General features: G+C 38.1%; 1 protein-coding gene across 2 annotated transcripts in view; it reads left to right on the forward strand.

The window, feature by feature from the left end:
- Nucleotides 1-17,406, forward strand: part of FRS2 (fibroblast growth factor receptor substrate 2) — a 112,742-nt gene that overhangs the window by 34,725 nt on the left and 60,611 nt on the right. For both annotated transcript variants that reach the window (XM_023257227.2, XM_023257228.2), the window contains exon 2: nt 16,405-16,500. The gene's annotated coding sequence lies outside the window, so the exon portion shown is untranslated. The remainder of the gene's footprint in view (nt 1-16,404; nt 16,501-17,406) is intronic.

Below are 17,406 nucleotides of genomic sequence, written 5' to 3' on the forward strand. Positions count from 1 at the left end.
AACATGGCTGGATACATCAGGTAATCTTAGTTCCGTTTTCTTCTTGGAGACTGCCTTCTATATCCTGTATGGAATTCAGACTTTCACATAATTCTTCCTGTTTTGAGTAAGGAATTTTGTCTTGCTCTCAGTTGTGGCTTATGTTCTTAAGATCAGGGTCTGTGCTCCATCTTCTCCAGAGATGGATCTCTAGACTTTCTTTCTTCAGACATGGGGAGAATATTGGTTTTCGGGAGGAAGGCACTGAAGTGAACTTCCAGCCTGTCATCTCTTGTTTCTAGCTTTCATGCTGCATTTTTGTCTTCATCATGCTTCCAGTGCCTGAATTTAGCTAGCATGAATCCGCTTACTTCTCTTTTTTATTGTGGTAATATTATAAAATGTACATAACATAAAATTTTCCATTTAGCCATTTTAAAGTGCACAATTCAGTGGTATTAAGTACATTCACATTGTTCTGTAGTCATCACGACACTGCCCATCAGTCTTCAGAATTTTTACATCAGCCAAGCTGAAACTGTACCTACCAAACTGTAACTCTCCATGCCTTCTTCCACCCCAGCCCCTAGCAACCATTCTACTTTCTGTCTTTATCAGCTTGCTTCTTGATGGCTTCTTCCTCTCGGGTTTAGGCTTCGAGTTTCTTGGTCTTGTTAGGTTAGTTACCACGTTTCTCCTTTTCTAGCTTCCAGAATATTGTTGACTTCTCTAATTTGTTGTTGTATCTTTCATCACTGTTTTTCTTAATGGGTTTTATACTTTTTCTGACCTTTTAAGTGAGGTTTCAGGAAGGAGTCAAGGTCAGTCTTGCTTAACTGCTTAACTTGCTTAACATTCCTCTCATTTTTAAAGTTTAGTTTAAAAAAAAAAAAAAAGAGGAAGTAAGATACAGGTGTGCCAAACAAATGAAGGCAGTTTTATAGCTGTATTGGCTATAAAATTAGGATTGATAGATGTGCGCCTTCTTTATGTCTGGTTCCCAGTGTGTTGGCTAGGATCTGATTCCTCAAACCTATTCCATCATCCTCTCCCCTCTCCTTAGCAAACGCAAGATGGTCCACTGTGCTAAGATATATTCTGTGCTGTGCAACAGTTTTCATAGCAGTGAGAACCTGGCCCTTCTGTGGGGAGTGATTTGAGGAGGTAGACTGTTACCGAGAAATTTCTGTAAAAGTCTGTTATTCGAGGTGGAGTTGAGGTATTTCCTCCCCTGTGCAACTTTTCTGAGTACCCTTGGCCGAATTAATTGCTCCTTCTGTGCCATAACACCTGTCGATAATTTTATTTTATTCTAGCTCCATTAGATCAGTCTACACTAGATATCTACATTATATGATCTGCCTTCTTTCTTTTTTCGACCTAGTGTTCCACAAGGTTTGGAGAGCACTCCCACATTCTGACACAGTTTTTGGTCCATAATAGGTAATAAATATTTACTAAATGAGAAAGTAATCCATGTGGATTGATTGAACTTCCTGTTTTCTGCAAGCATATTGTCATCATGCCCTTTTATCACCAGTGTCCACTGAAAGCTGTGCCAGTAACTGTTAAGTGCTTTTTGCTCGTTACAGGGGGTCCATTGTGGGTGGTGATTAGAGGTGTGGTGAGAATGCCTGGGTTCAAATAAATAAGCAAGTTTCTTAACCTCTCTGTGCTTCATTTGTTTTTTAACCTATAGAGTTAATAATAATATCTACCATGTAATGTTGTGAGGATTAAATTAATACTTAGTGCTAGATCAGTGCCTGGCACATTGTAGTGAATCTCTCTTTCATCTTTGTGGGGAGATTACCTACTATAATATCATTAGAATCTGATGATAATAGATGATGATTTTTTGATAGAAAATCAAAGTAAAATGACAAATTTAGTACTATTAAGATATTTAGTTCTTTGAATTTTGTATATGAACATGTTTTGAAATGATCTTCATGGACAACAGTAGATTATGGCATTTAGATAATAATTTAAACTCAGAGAAATAGCATCCTCCATGTGTTACATACGTGTTAAAATTCTGTGTTCTTTAACTATAAGATACCCAAACTCTTTTTCAACAGAAATGTATTAGCAGTGTCAATGTTCATGCCCTTTTCTTCCTAAGAAGAGTTTTACGCAGCTCAGTGATGACTTTGACATTTGGCATGATTGTTGTCTTCTCATATCTCCTTTCCGAGACTGTGTGCTAAGGGAAGAGAAACCTCCTTCATTTGGCATTTAGCAAACACGTGCTTGTGTACCTAAGTGTTGTGGATGCAAGGGAGAAGAAGGCATCATTGTTTTTCTCAAGGAGCCATCATCCCTTCATCATTTCAGTAATATTAAAATCAGATGTCCTAGCAGAATGTACTCACACTCTTTGACCCAGAATTCCATTTATAATACCGTAAAAGTGAAATAAAAATGTGCACAGAAATTTATGTATAGGGTGTTCATTAAAAATAGTAATTATAAAAGCAATAAAAAAAGATCTGAATTATGGTACATCCATTATGTTTTCAGGCTTTCATTTTGAAACACGATATTACTTAAATAATTAAAATTGTATTAAAAAAATCTCTTCTGGTTGATTTACGTGGCAGGGGGATGGATAGAGGGTTAGGTCAATTGTTGAATTCCACAGTCCCTTAAGCAGAATGGTAAAGTGCTCAGGTCTGTGTTAGAGCCCAGTTCCACTACTTACTGCATGTAAGACTGTGGCAGGTTAGTTGTTTAAAATTCTGTAAACTTCAGGCTTTTTTTCCTGTCTATAAAATGGTCTTAATAGTAGTAGCATAAAGTTCGTTGTGAGGATTAAATGAAACACTCTAACCTGAAAAACAAACAAACAAACAAACAAACACCAAAAAAACCCACTTGAGTAGATACTTGCAGCTCTTACTGTTTTTCCTTACACTCATTCCCTCCTTAATGGTTTTTCTCTGTGATATTCCTCTAGTCCATCTAAACCAGGATTGGCAGGGTTTGGTTTGGTCTGACAACTCCCATTGCTCTGGAATAGCCATCTAGAGGTTTCTGAGACCTTTGGCAAGCACCATGGAGCTGCTACCTGTTACCGATATCAGCCAGTTTTGAAGGAGGGAAAGTAGCAGTACTGTATATGTGCCTTGAGTTTGCCATATTTACTGTAAGCCTTCTTTGTCTCTCTCTTTTTAAATTTATTTTGTGTTTTAAGTTTATTTATTTATTTTTGAGAGAAAGAGATAGCACGAGTGGGGGAGGGGTGGAGAGAGAGGAAGAGAGAGAATTCCAAGCAGGCTCTGCACCGTCAGCCCAGAGCTGATTTGGGACTTGGACCCACCAACCGTGAGATCATGACCTGAGCCGAAACCAAGAGTCAGATGCTTAACCTACTGAGCTGCCCAGGTGTCCTTTTTTTTTTTTTGAAAGTTTATTCATTAAAAAAAATTTTTTTTAATGTTTTACTTATTTTAGAGAGACAGAGCATGAGCAGGGGAGGGGCAGAGAGAGAGGGAGACACAGAATCCGAGGCAGGCCCCAGGCTCTGAGCTGTCAGCACAGAGCCTGATGATGGGCTCGAACTCATGAACCGTGAGATCATGACCTGAGCCGGAGTCGGATGTCCAACCGACTGAGCCACCCAGGTGCCCCAAAGTTTATTCATTTTTGAGAGAGAGAGACAGTGTGTGTATGTGTGCATGTGTGTGCACAAGTTGGGGAGGGACAGAGAGAGAGGGAGATAGGCAATCCCAAGCAGGGTCCAGGCTCTGAGCTGTCAGTGCAGAGCCCAATGTGGCGCTGGAACTCACAAACCGTGAGATGATGACCTGAGCCAAAGTTGAACACTCAACTGACTGAGTCACTCAGGTGTCCCTTCTTTGTTTTTTTATATACAGACTCTCTCCCTTTTCTCTTTGGGGGTTCAAGTATTTTTTGTTCTTGCACCTTATTTTGATAGGAGTTTGTTAGCTCTCATCTGCCTCCTTTTAAAATGTTTTGATTGATGAGGCACCTGAGTGGGATCAGTCAGTTGAGCATCTGACTTCAGCTCAGGTCATGATCTTGCAGTTCGTAGGTCAAGCCCCGCATGAGGCTCTGTGCTGACAGTGCTCGGAGCCTGGAGCCTGCTTCAGATTCCGTGTCTCCCTCTCTCTGCCCCTCCCCGACTTGCACTCTGTCTCTCAGAATAATAAATAAACATTAAAAAAAAGAAAAAATTAAATGTCTTGATTGTTGTTGTTTGATAGCAGAAATTACTCATAATAGAGTACTATTCCAGAAATAGCCTTAGGCCCTCTTTAGTCCTGTTTCTTCTAGGCCTCTTATGAAACACAAATATGGCCAACTTGAAAGGCTAACTTGAACGTGCCTCATTTTATCTTTTGAATGTGCCTCATTTAAAGAAGAGGTTCTTCTTTTTTTTTTTAAGTTTATTTGTTTTGAGAGAGAACCCATGCATGAGCATGTACACGTGGGAGGGGCAGAGAGAGAGAGAAAAGAGGGAGAGAGAGACTCCCAAGCAGGCTCCATGCTGTCAATGCAGAGCCTGATGCAGGACTTGATCTCATCAGCTGTGAGCTCATGGATGACATGAGCTGAAATCAAGAGTTGGATGCTTAATTGACCAAGCCCCAAGAAGAGTTAGGTTCTGTGTAAACTTTTTCTTCTTATTCCCTAAATAGAGATCTCCTACTACATTTAGTATAAGGCAACCAAATGCAAAGGAACGTTTCTGTAAGGGATTATGGTCTTCTTTTAGGATGGGTGGATTACAACCAGAAAAAATTTGTCGTTGTTGTTAAATGGCATACATTTAAATTTATGTTGTTTAGGTATAAGTTATGTTATGAGGTTATGCAGTAAAATACAAGACCGGGGCTCTAACCACTGAGCTGTGGAGCCTACTCATTTTTAGTAAACTACAAATAATAAATTATAGCTGTTGATTAATGGAATCATAAGCAATGATTAATGATTAATTAATGATTAATGAAACATAGGCAAAAGTGATTTCACTTTATAAGAAATTGTGGAAGTTTTATAGAAATGAAGTTATGGGGGTGCCTGGGTGGCTCAGGCGGTTAAGCGCCTGACTTCGGCTCAGGTCATGATCTCACGGTCCGTGAGTTCGAGCCCCACGTCGGGCTCTGTGCTGACTGCTCAGAGCCTGGAGCCTGTTTCAGATTCTGTGTCTCTCTCTCTCTCTCTGCTCCTCCCCTGTTCATGCTCTGTCTCTCTCTGTCTCAAAAATAAATAAACATTAAAAAAAAAAAAAAAGAAATGAAGTTATGGACACTATAAAAAGCCTTTTGTGATGACCTTTTCTACATTGATAAGTCCAGGGTATTTATAAAGTATCATAAATTAAATCCTTATTTATATTAAAAAGAGTATTAGCAGTTAGATTTTGAAATCACTTGCCTTGGCTTTAATATTTTTTGTTATTGTTAAATCCAGGAATTAATACCATATGGTGTTCAGCTAACTTTATTTTGACTCAATTTGAAGGACAAGCTGAAGATAGTTTAATGACATCATTCAGCTAGAAATCAGAAGATAGGTTTTTTTGGCAAGTAGTTTAACTTTTATGGCCTCAACTACTTCTGTCCTTAACATAGCTCTAAGGCATGATTGTCATGAACGCTAAAAATCTATGGCCTTCATTCTTCCCCCACAGAGCTCTGCCAAAATTCAGGTTTTTTTCTTCCTAACTTTTAATATGTTAGGTATATAGTAGATACCAATATGCATTTCCAGATGCTTATTTGTTCTAAATTTTAATCCAAAAAGACTTTCAGGTTTTTTTTAAAGCTATGTTTGATTGTTTAGATTGTTTTTATAGTCATTAAAGCATAGTTTCAACTCTATAATGGTAACTGGCTCCTGAGATTCAAAACAAAACAAAACACATTTAGTCCCCTGGTTTTACCCTCCTCACAAACCTTGTATCACATTTATATCTGCTAGTCATAAAATTAACATATTTGCGCTTTAACATTTTAAACAGTGGAAAAAGCATTATTGAACTGTAAAATAGCCCTGCAGAGAAATCTAGCGGAAGAAGAAGAGTGTGTTTTACATATTGAAAAATCAGCCTGTGGGATTCAGGTACCTACTTGTGCTGTGCTGTTCTAACAGAGAATCAAATACTTTTGTTAAATGCAGATATTTTACCGAGTTATTTGTTCACACAAAAGAGAGGAATATTTAAGGCTTTAGATAATAATTTTTAAGATTTTGACTTTAAAATGACCCTTAGAAACAGAGGGAGCGCCTTGGTTGTAGAGCCTCAAGTGAGTAGTAGCTCCTACTGGGAAGAAAGCTGTTGAGAGTAGATACAGGATGATTTTAGGCATGTTAGAATAATTTATCTCAATGATAGTTACTCTTTGCATGTAGGCATTTTCTTGTGTCATTACTTATTATTGACTATATTCCTTTGATATAAATATAAAGTTGATTAGGTATTTCTCATTTTCTACATTAGGAAAATGATTATCTAAAATTTATAAAAGTAATTGAGGTGCCTGGGTGGCTCAGTTCGTTAAGCATATGACTCTTGATTTTGGCTCAGGACTTGATCTCACAGTTGTGAGATCAAGTCCCACATTGGGCTCCACAATCTTGAGCCTGCTTAAGATTCTCTTTCCTTCCCTCTGCCCCTTCCCTGTGCGTGTGCACATCTCTCTCTCTCTCTCTCTCTCAATTAAAAAAAAGGGAAAAAAATAAAATTTTTAAAAATAAGATTTCTAAGACCTCACAGGATAAATCAATTGGTTGAAAGTGAACACTACTTTTGTGTCTCTGGTGCGGTTTAAAGTAGTCTTTTTTTCTCATGTGGAAGTGGGGCAAGTGAAAATGGATGTTACCCTTACCTGATTTGTCAGTAGGAATTCTTGGTGGCAGTAAAAACCAGTTCAAACATATCGGGTATTTTAAAAGGATACTGAGTGGAGCTCAGGGGCTCATCAAACTGTTGCTCCAGGGTTAGAGAACCAGTATTCAGGGCTAAGCAGCCAGAAACAATGCCCAAAATCACATTGCACAATGATTCCCATGAGGATGCTGGTAGCATCTAGAGACAGACTGACAGACGCCACAGCCTGCCCCAGTGGCGCGGCTAGCTCTGGATGACTCTAAGTGCTGCCACCTCTGCCCTGGACTTGACCTTGCTGCAGTTACTCCACTGTTAATGTGAGAGAGAGTTCATTCTGGTCTCTCTTTCTTCTGCTTGCTAGTTGCCTATTCATAGTCTGGGCTGGGCATGTGTGTTTGGCAGAGCTAATGTCCTATATGTATAGGACATGTGGGAAAATGTTTAACCTTTTGAAATCACAAATGGGGGGAGGGAGTCTCAAATTTAAGATGAGGAAAACTATTTGACCTTCTGAGATCATAAGGTGGGGAAGTTCCCAAACTTAAGGGACAGTTCAGATGCTAGGCAGACAAAAAGAATGATAAACATCCACTGTGTCTGATGTTTTATATGTAACATGTGTTGAGCCCTCGCTGTGTGGCAGCCCCCATGCTAAGTGCCTTACAAGCACTACGCAGATCGTCCTCACAACATTACATGTGAAGTAGGCCAAGAGAGATCGTACGGTTAAGTCAGCTCCGAGCTGAGACCCCAACTCCGAGCCATGATCGCAAAGCCTGTGCTCATCCTCTTCATTAAATGGACTCTTTTTAGAAAATTTCTCCCCAATGTATTTAGCTCAAAATCCTGTGAATAAATCTGCTAGATTGACTCTACTCAGTTTATTAAAATCTATGTATGGTATATATATATGTACTTAGGCATTTTAAAGGAAGTTGAAAATTTGTGGCTTTAATTATCTATTGTCAACTGACTGAATATTTTCTTTTTCTCATGTTGTGAATTGTAATTTCTCATTTTGTGATTTTGCCACAGCCTACACACTCTGATAAAGTGCTTTATTTCTGAATATCAGTGCTTGGAAGCTAATTACAGAGTGTGAGGGAGACAGATGGACAAGAAGGAGAGGAGACAAAGAGTGACCAAGACTGAGGCAGGAAGGGAGAAACCTCTCTCTCTCTCTCTCTCTCTCTCCCTCTCCCTCTCCCTCTCCCTCTCCCTCTCCCTCTCCCTCTCCCTCTCCCTCTCCCTCTCCCTCTCCCTCTCTCTCTCTCTCTCTCTCTCTCTCTCTGCCTCTCTCTCTCTCTCTGACACACACACACACACACACACACACACACACACACACACACACACCAGAGAGAGACAAATACATATGGAAGGAAGGGGAGGGGACACATATGTTATCCTGTAAGCAGCATTCTTTGTGTCCATGGTTATTTGTAATGGTAGCTTGACAAACAGTGGAACTCCCTCCTCTGTTTTAGGAAAATCATTGCGGCCTTTTTTTTTTTAAGTTGGAATCCGTGCACTCTCTAAACAGTTAAGTTTTCAGCCTGTGTACCAGCCTGTGTACCAATTGACTTATGTACTTCTATTTTAGAGCTAAAAAAAATATGTGATATCTAGGAGTAATAAACAGGAGCTGTTATTTAACTTGGGATGTATCCAACTTGGTTTGGGGGGAAGAATCATAAAGAGAAACTCCCATAGTTACTATGATGTCAGCGAAGCTAGAGTATTTCTTCATAAACCACAACTCTTGTTAATTATTCCTTTAGTACAAGTCTGTCTGTCCTGCAGATTTTTCTGTGCTACCAAAATAGAACTTTATAATAATGTTATTTTATTCACTTGTGCCTTTGGGACTAAATGGGCAGCTATAATTTTTGTGAAAGTGAGTAGATCAAGTGCCCTTCGACACACATACTCTTGTAGGCAGTCTAAATGTGGGTGAGGTGCTAGAGAAATACATGATGTAAGTTCAATGTCCATGAAATTAAAAGTGATTTTTGTCCTCTTTGTGTATTATGTTTTTAATATTGAATATACTATGTTTTTTGTCCTTACCTCCATCTGATCTTTCCTAGGATATAAATTTTAATTTGAGAACTCTTATTTCTCTATGAATTTCTTGTTTTGGTCCAATGCTGGCTGTATACAAAGGATTTTTGTATAAATGCAGTTGATGTTTATTCTGCTATTCTGCTACTTTACTTTGAGATTTATGCCTCTTTTATTAATATTTTTAGTGGACCAGCAACCCTCAAATGGGCAGTAGTCCTTTTATTAAGATACGGGTTGAAAATGTGATGTTGGCATACAGGCAGTTTCTTATCTTTATGGACATTAGCTAATGGTGAGTTTAATTAGTCATCTTTTAAGAAACATCATCCTGGGCCAGAAGAGCGATTCATCAAGCCCAGACTGTCTTAAAGAGCTGCACCAAGGAAACCGGTTACTTAACAATTCTCTTTCCTAAAGGACATGTAGGCCATTTCTAATTTCCCTTAACTTAATATACTACACTCAGAATTCATACATTCTTTTAAACTCTTCAATATGGCAATCTATTGTGATTATGCTATGTATGCATTAACCTTAAATACCTGTTGTAGGGGTGCCTGGGTGGCTCAGTTGGTCAATTAAGCATCCAGCTTCGGCTCAGGTCATGATCTCACAGTTCGTGAGTTCGAGCCCCGCATCGGGCTCTGTGCTGCAGCTTAGAGCCTGGAAACTGCTTCGAATTCTGTGTCTCCCTCTCTCTCTGCTCCTCCCCTGCTCATGCTCTCTCTCTTTCTATCCTTCAAAAATAAATAAAAACATTAAAAAAAATTCCTATTGTAGATTTGTTGGAATGGGTAGCTTTGGGGGAAAATACCATTTATAATATGAACTTCAGTTTTTTCTTTATTCATAAGCTGCTTCAGTTTCTTCACCTGTAAAATACAAAATGATTTCACAGTTTTTTTCCCCCTACTTTCAAAATCTGTTCTGTTATTTCTAATATGGCCAATTTATGAGGCTTGTCTTTCTCACCCTCCTTCCTCGCATCTTCTCCCCTACATGCCATTTAAATATAGAATATTAAGCAAGTTCTTTATGTATCATGAAGGAGGCAGAAGTTATGGAGGGCCACTGAATTCCTTTGAATTTTCTGATGGCTGTAACTAAAAGTTTTGTGGATTTTTAGGAGAAATGGTATTAAATAGCTGTAGTTCAAAGAAAACAGGTATAGTTGTATTGAGTGCTTCGGGATATGGATTTATTGAAGTCTTTTCATGGGACATGAATTCTGTTTTTCAGTTTGCTGGAAACTAGTTGAAGACATTCCTTCTTTCTTTTGTCCCTTGTACAATACCCATCATGAGAAATTATCTTAGAGTTTGGTTGTGGGAAAAAATGTCTCCAATACATTGCTGAAAAATATTTAGAGCCCACCAGAGCTACTGAAGAAAGGAGATGGTATTTTTCTCCTAACAGATAAGTAGGAATTTAGAAAAAAATTGTAACTCTTCTTGGTTGACTTCTATTTTTGAAATTATGGATTATCACCTAGAAAAGAAAAGGGCTGAAGTGAGTATTATAAAAAGTGTTTCCACTTTTGAGGAAGTTAGTGGAGTTGGGTGACAGTTCCTGGACACATACATATGAGGACAGCATCTTCAAGAAGAGGATACCAAATACTGAGGTCTTTCAGTATTAAAGTAACTTAACTCTCTGGAATAAATAGTACCGAAGGTAAACCTGCTTTAATACCAAGACATAGTGAATATTTTATTGTGCATAGTATTAAAATTCCCCCAAAATGGGACACCTGGGTGCCTCAGTCGGTTGGGCATCCGACTTCGGCTCAGGTCGTGATCTTGCGATTTGTGAGTTCAAGGCCCACGTCGGGCTCTGTGCTGACAGCTCAGAGCCTGGAGCCTGCTTTGGATTCTGTGTCTCTCTCTCTCTCTCTCTGCCCCTCCCCCACTTTTGCTCTGTCTCTCAAAAATGAATAAATGTAAAATAAATATATAAATAAATAAAAAATAAAATAAAATTCCCAAAAAACAATAAAGCCACACACTCTATGATATTTAGATTTGTATAAATCTCCTTGTTATGTAAATCTCCTTGTTATGTATAATTTTGAAGACACAGAAGAAAATTAACTCTGAAAATATTTACCTTGATGTTCTACATAGAATCCCATGTTAAGACATCATATTGTTTCTTACTAAGAAATACATTTTATATCATGGACAGCATATGTGTAGCATGTTTGTATACAAAACGAAAGTTTTAAAAAATAACAGTAATTCATGCTGTGTGTGTGAGTACCAGGGGAAAGGACAGAGAAAGAGGCAGACATTAACTGTAAGGAGACATTGTATTTATGATAAGGTTTTTAGAAATAATACTCTGTACGTGATGCACTTCCATTTTCTTAAAATATAAAACAAAATAGCAAATGCTGTAGGTGATGCCCCCAACATTGACCTCAAAACCCATTATCTTTATTTATAGTCTTTTTTTTTTTTTTTTAATGTTTACTTAATGAGAGAGAGTGAGTGAGCAGTGGAGAGGCAGAGAGAGAAGGACACAGAGGATCTGAAGTGGGCTCCATGCTGACAGCAGTGAGCCTGATGTGGGGCTCAGACTCATAAACCTGAGGTCATGACCTGAGCTGAAGTCTGACGTTCAACTGACTTAGCCACCCAGGCACCCCTCTCTTTATAGTCTTAATGACAGGTCTGCACACAAAGTATTTTGTTGTTCAGAAACACTAAAATCCTAAGGTGTTTTTTTTTTCTTTTTTTTAAAAATAAGGTTGTTATCAGTGCCCTGGGGGAGACTGTATCCTTGCCTTTTCTTCCTTTGCCTTCATTGTTCCTATCAGTGCAATGAATTAAAATTGTGAGAGAGATAATTTTTAAGTGTTAATTTATGCTGAAAATTCTCAAGTCACAGTTAAGTATTTAGAAGACTAGCATATGTATTTAGGCCTTTGGAAACTTTAGATCATCAATCTGTTGAGTCTCTTCTCTGTAAAGGAGTACAGTGTTTCAATGGCATGTTTTTAATCAATGGGGAATAATTTGTTTCAAGGAATTTTCACTTTCTCCAAATAACTGAGGACATTAGTGAAGCAAGGCTACCTTTCTTGGGTGATGTGTCCTGATAAGTAGTTGGCCTTTTTATTTTACAATAGGTATGTTACTCTTACTGTGTCCTAGGTAGTGGGTACACCTAATAATAAATTAACATTTCTGAGAGAAATAATTTTCTGATAGAAGACTCATTAAAAATCAGATTCTGTTCAGTATAAAGAACTGAGGCCAATAAGGGTCATCCCATGGAGTCAGGAACTAAGGTGTTCCACATGAGAGAATTTTCTAGAAAAGGAAAATTAGAAATCATAACTAATAATTTTGTTGCAAATTTTAAGAAATTAATGGGATACTTTAATGTATATATTTGTATGTATCCATATACCTATATCGTGCAAGAGAAATGTTTCAAACATCCCCAAAAGTATAGAAACTATTTGGAAAAACATTTATGTACTCAATAAATCTTAATGTTTCTTCCTTGACTTCTCAGAGTGTATGGAACAGCCATCAGTGACTTAGAGGTGATACAGGTTAATCATTGTGAATGAATACTAATTAGTGACTGTAGTATGACTAATTTACTTTTACTCAGTTCCCTCAGACCTAAATGTAGCATATTTTTCTGATTCGTCTCTTAATGCCAGAGGTTTCTTATTAATGTATAACAGTGAACTTTCCCCTTTTGTCCTCTTACCTAAAGCAACTTTGGGAGAATGGAACACATTTCTTAAATGAGCAGCCTGGATTTATTTACATGTCATTCCTATAGGACAGATGCGGTATTTGTGACTAATAGTTTTATTCTATTTTACTGCAGATTGTAATAGTGGAAAGAAAGATCTTGCATCCTGGACCTGTTTCTGGTTTGGACAAGTTGTTTAACTACTCTGGGTACTTTGTTAATACCTTTCCCATAGAGAAGTTCTGAGAATTAAGTGAGCTAATGTAAATATCTGGCACAGAAGTTGCTCAAGAAAGGTTACTTTAATATCACTAGCCTTCTTTCAAGTGGTTGAACTTGCTAAAGTCTGATTTCTAAATGAGTGGGGGTATTTCGGCACAAAAATACTCAGACTTCTCTTTACCTCCCTCCCTAAACAAAGCAGATTTTAACGTTAAATTTCATCATCCAACTCTTAGAACCCTTGCAGATTTTTTTCTTGTACTCTTGGTTTATTTTTGTACCTAAGGTTTGATAGGCACATAACAAATGCTTTGTGAACATTAAACTAAGTGAAAAAGGATTGTTCAGATGAAAGGTATGTGGATAAGTCAGTTTTTGGGCAATTCTAGAGAACTCTTGCCAGAACTGGTATCTTTGTTTTGGTCTTCAGAGACTATTAAATGTGATCACTGAGTCATACTTGCTGTTTTCTCTGTCCCCTGGCTATATCTCTTAAGATTCTGAAGCTTGCCAGCCACAGGATGTTTAAAAGGCAGAGTAGGCTTTAGCCCAGGGGGAGTTTGTTTATTTAAAGAAAAATAATTAAGTTCAAACATCCCTACCATGTCATAGCTAGTCTGGTCATGTTAGAGTTAGTTCTTTTGATTCTTTCTGGTGGTCACGGTGCCTAAAGATAACAAATTCGAAAGTAGTTTAAACTTTTGAAATTACTTGGAACTTTATAATGTAATCCCAAACAGAAGTCCCTAAAGGAGTGGGGGGAAAGGGCCATTTATTTTGCTAGTTGTTTTTTAATGAGAGTCATTTAATTCACATCATTTACTACTCCTTCCTAGAGTTATGGCACAGATGATTTTATTAAAAACAAAACCAAAAAAAGAAAACAAACGCACTATGGTGGTTATATCTTTATTACTTCTTTGAAATTGGGACCATAAGAATCTTTTAAAAGGGACAGTATAGGAGCACCTGGGTGGCTCAGTCAGTTGTGTCCAACTTTCACTCAGGTCATGATCCCATGGTTCGTGGGTTCGAGCCCCACATCAGGCTCTGTGCTGACAGCTCAGAGCCTGGAGCCTGCTTTTGGATTCTGTCTGTCTGTCTGTCTGTCTCTCTCTCTCTCTCTCTCTGTCTGTCTTTCTCTCTCCCTCTCTCTCTCCCCCCTGCTTATGTTCTGTCTCTCTCTTTCAAAAATAAATATTTAAAAAATTAAAAAAATAAAAGGGACAATATAGTCTTATAGATGTTTAGACACAAAAGATATGGTAATTGGTGATGTTCATATTTCAGATGATTATTATCTCCAGAATATTTCTCCTTGCATATTTTATGCCAGATAAGAAAATCAGAGACAGATATTTTGGCTTGCCTAGGGTACCAGGACCTGTCTCTTTGATGAGATAACTTGATAACTTGTAAAAACCAAGTCCTAGAGGAAGTAGAGGAGGTATAAGACCCGTATCTGCTTTTCTGGGCAGAGGGAAATGCAAGTCCTGAGGCCTTGAAGTGAGAATGTGCTTGAAGTGTTTAAGGAAAGGAAAGAGGCCAATGTGGCGAGAATGGAGTGAACAATGGGGAGAGTAGTAGGAGACGAGGTTAGAGAGATGTGGAAGGGATATTTCAAATCATGGTCCTTATGGCTGTTGTAGGGTTTTGGCTTTTAGGCTAGTAAGATGGACTCAATTAGAGGCTTTGAGCAGAATGATATGATCTGACTTTCTTTTGAAAATGACTAATCTGATTGACTTGTTGAGATGAGCAGAGGGGGAGACTGGGAGATCGAATAGGGAACTATTAGAGTAATGCAGATGAGAACTAAGGTGGCATGGACCATGGTGGTCAGATTGGAAGTGTTGAAAGTGGTAATATTATGGATGTCTTTTGAAACTGGAGCTCCTGGGATGAATACGTAATGGATAGTGATGAGTATTTCTGCACATAATGTTTGATTGACCCATTTTTAATGATGTTAAGATTAATCACTGGGTTCAAGTTTTGTCGACCGAATTTAGCCATTATGAGGTTTCCCATCAATCTTTTACCTAATGGTTTTAGCAGCTGTTGATCATTTTTTTTTTATTAAATTTTTTTAATGTTTATTTTTGAGAGAGAGCGAGAGAGAGAGCGCATGCATGTGCATGAGCAGGGGTGGGGCAGAGAAAGAGGGAGACACAGAATCCAAAGCAGGCTCCACGCTCTGAGCTGTCAGCGCAGAGCCCAATGCGGGGCTCAAACCCACAAACCGTGAGATCATGACCTGAGCCGAAGTTGGATGCTTAACCAACTGAGCTATCAAGGTGCCCCAAGAGCATACAAGTTTAAAAAAAAAGAATACCCCACCCGCAACATTTAGCAATCATTTGTCTAGCAGTTCCCTTTTAGGAGTTTTCCCCAAAGATTCCAAAAACAAAATTACAAATTCCTTGAAGGCTGGTAGCATCGATTGATTGATTATTTTTGAGAGACTGGGGGAGGGGCAGAGAGAGGGAGAGACAGAGGGATCTGAAGCAGGCTCCGTGCCCTCATTGCAGAGTCCAGTGTGGGGCTTGAACTCACAAACTGAGATCATGACCTGAGCCGAAGTCAGACGCTTAACTGAGTAAGCCACCCAGGCACCCCTCATGTCTTATCTTTTAATTATGGGCTTTGTTTACTGGGGGAAGAAACAATAATGATGATGTAGTTGGCATTGATATCAATGGTGTATATGTGGAGGGAATGGCATTTTGAGACTTTGCCGTTTTGAAATACTACCAGATTAAATATTTCATCAATTAAAGTTAAATCACTTGTCAGTTTATTCATTCTTTGAGTAAATATTTACTGAGCACTTACTACATGGCAACCATTGCTTTAAGTGCTTAAAAGATATCTGTAAATAAAACCAGTAAAAATTCTGTCTGGATCTTACTTTCTATGGATGTGAGGGGGAAATTGGGTGCCTGGGTGGCTCAGTCCATCGAGTGTCCCACTTCTGATTTCGGCTCAGGTCATGATCTAATGTTTCATGAAATCGAGCCCTGCATCAGGCTCTGCACTGACAGTGTGGGATGGAGACTGCTTAGGATTCTTTCTCTTATTCTCTCTTCCCCTTTCCTGCTCGTGCTTTCTCTCTCTCTCTCTCTCAAAATAAATAAATAAACATTCAAAAAAAAAGATGCAAGGGGAAATAGACAAACCTGTATAATTCATTTATTGTTTTCAAATGTGGGGTTTTAGAGTTCCTCTTCATCTTCCTTTTTCCCTTTTCTAGTCTGTAAATGGCATTCTTAGGGAGTTGCAAGACCCTGCTGGTGAGTGGAAGGCATTGAGGACTGAAGAATTATAGATCTTTATACTTAGTCTGTGTAACAGAAATGTATAATTCTGGTCCTGTGGGACGATAGCCTATATTCCATCCTTCTCACCTCATCGTCAGCCCTGTTAATGTTTTTTATTAGAAGGTTGCTCAAGAATTGTTTTGATAGTTCCCTCTCTTGTAGACTCTAAAATTTAGAAAATTGTCCTTAAAGATTTTGTGTTTTTGTTATAATGTGTTCTTAATGACTACATCTTTATTTCAGAAATGACCATTAAGAAGTAGATGCCCAGATGCAAAAGTGATGAAACAGTCAGTTTGTCATAAAGTAAGATGCAGCTGTGGCTTTTCAACCAGATTAGTAAGTGTGGCGAAATTTTCTTTTTAAATTTATACTTATTTTATCTCCTTTGAAAAACATTCAATAAAAAGTATAGTGGACATTTTCTTAAGTGTTAACTTGTATTTCTGTTTTTACTTTGGATTGTAGTACAAATTATAGTGTGTGACTCTAGAAAATGTATGTCTGTGCTGTACCTTTTTAAGAACCATAGAAGTAATATTATAAAATCATAGTGTTAGAGGAGACATGTGACAAAGAGTCACTATAATACCACTATCCAAATATAGCTCCTCCTAAAATTCTTGGATATTTGTTTTCCTTACCAGTCTTTGTTCTATACATTTAAAAAAAACAAACATTTTGCTCATAGTGTTATGAAGAGTGTGCTTCTTTTATATTTTAAAATTAAATTTGTGGGAGGGTAGGTGATGGGCATTGAAGAGGGCATCTTTTGGGATGAGCACTGGGTGTTGTATGGAAACCAATTTGACAATAAATTTCATATATTAAAAAAAAGTACTCTTCAATGTGGTGTGTGTATATATATATATATATATATATATATATATATACATACACATACATACATACATACAGTGGAGTATTACTCAGCAATCAAAAAGAATGAAATCTTGCCATTTGCAACTATGTGGATGGAACTAGAGGGTATCATGCTAAGCGAAATTAGTGAGTCAGAGAAAAAGACAAATATCATATGACTTCACTCATATGAGGACTTGAAGATACAAAACAGATGAACATAAAGGAAGGGAAGCAAAAAGAATATAAAACCAGGGAGGGGGACAAAACATAAGAGACTCTTAGATATGGAGAACAAACTGAGGGTTACTGGAGGGGTTGTGGGAGGGGGGATGGGCTAAATGGGTACGGGGCTTAAGGAATCTACTCCTGAAATCATTGCTG

This window comes from Felis catus, chromosome B4 (genome assembly GCF_018350175.1).
Source record: "Felis catus isolate Fca126 chromosome B4, F.catus_Fca126_mat1.0, whole genome shotgun sequence".
Classification (NCBI taxonomy): domain Eukaryota; kingdom Metazoa; phylum Chordata; class Mammalia; order Carnivora; family Felidae; genus Felis; species Felis catus.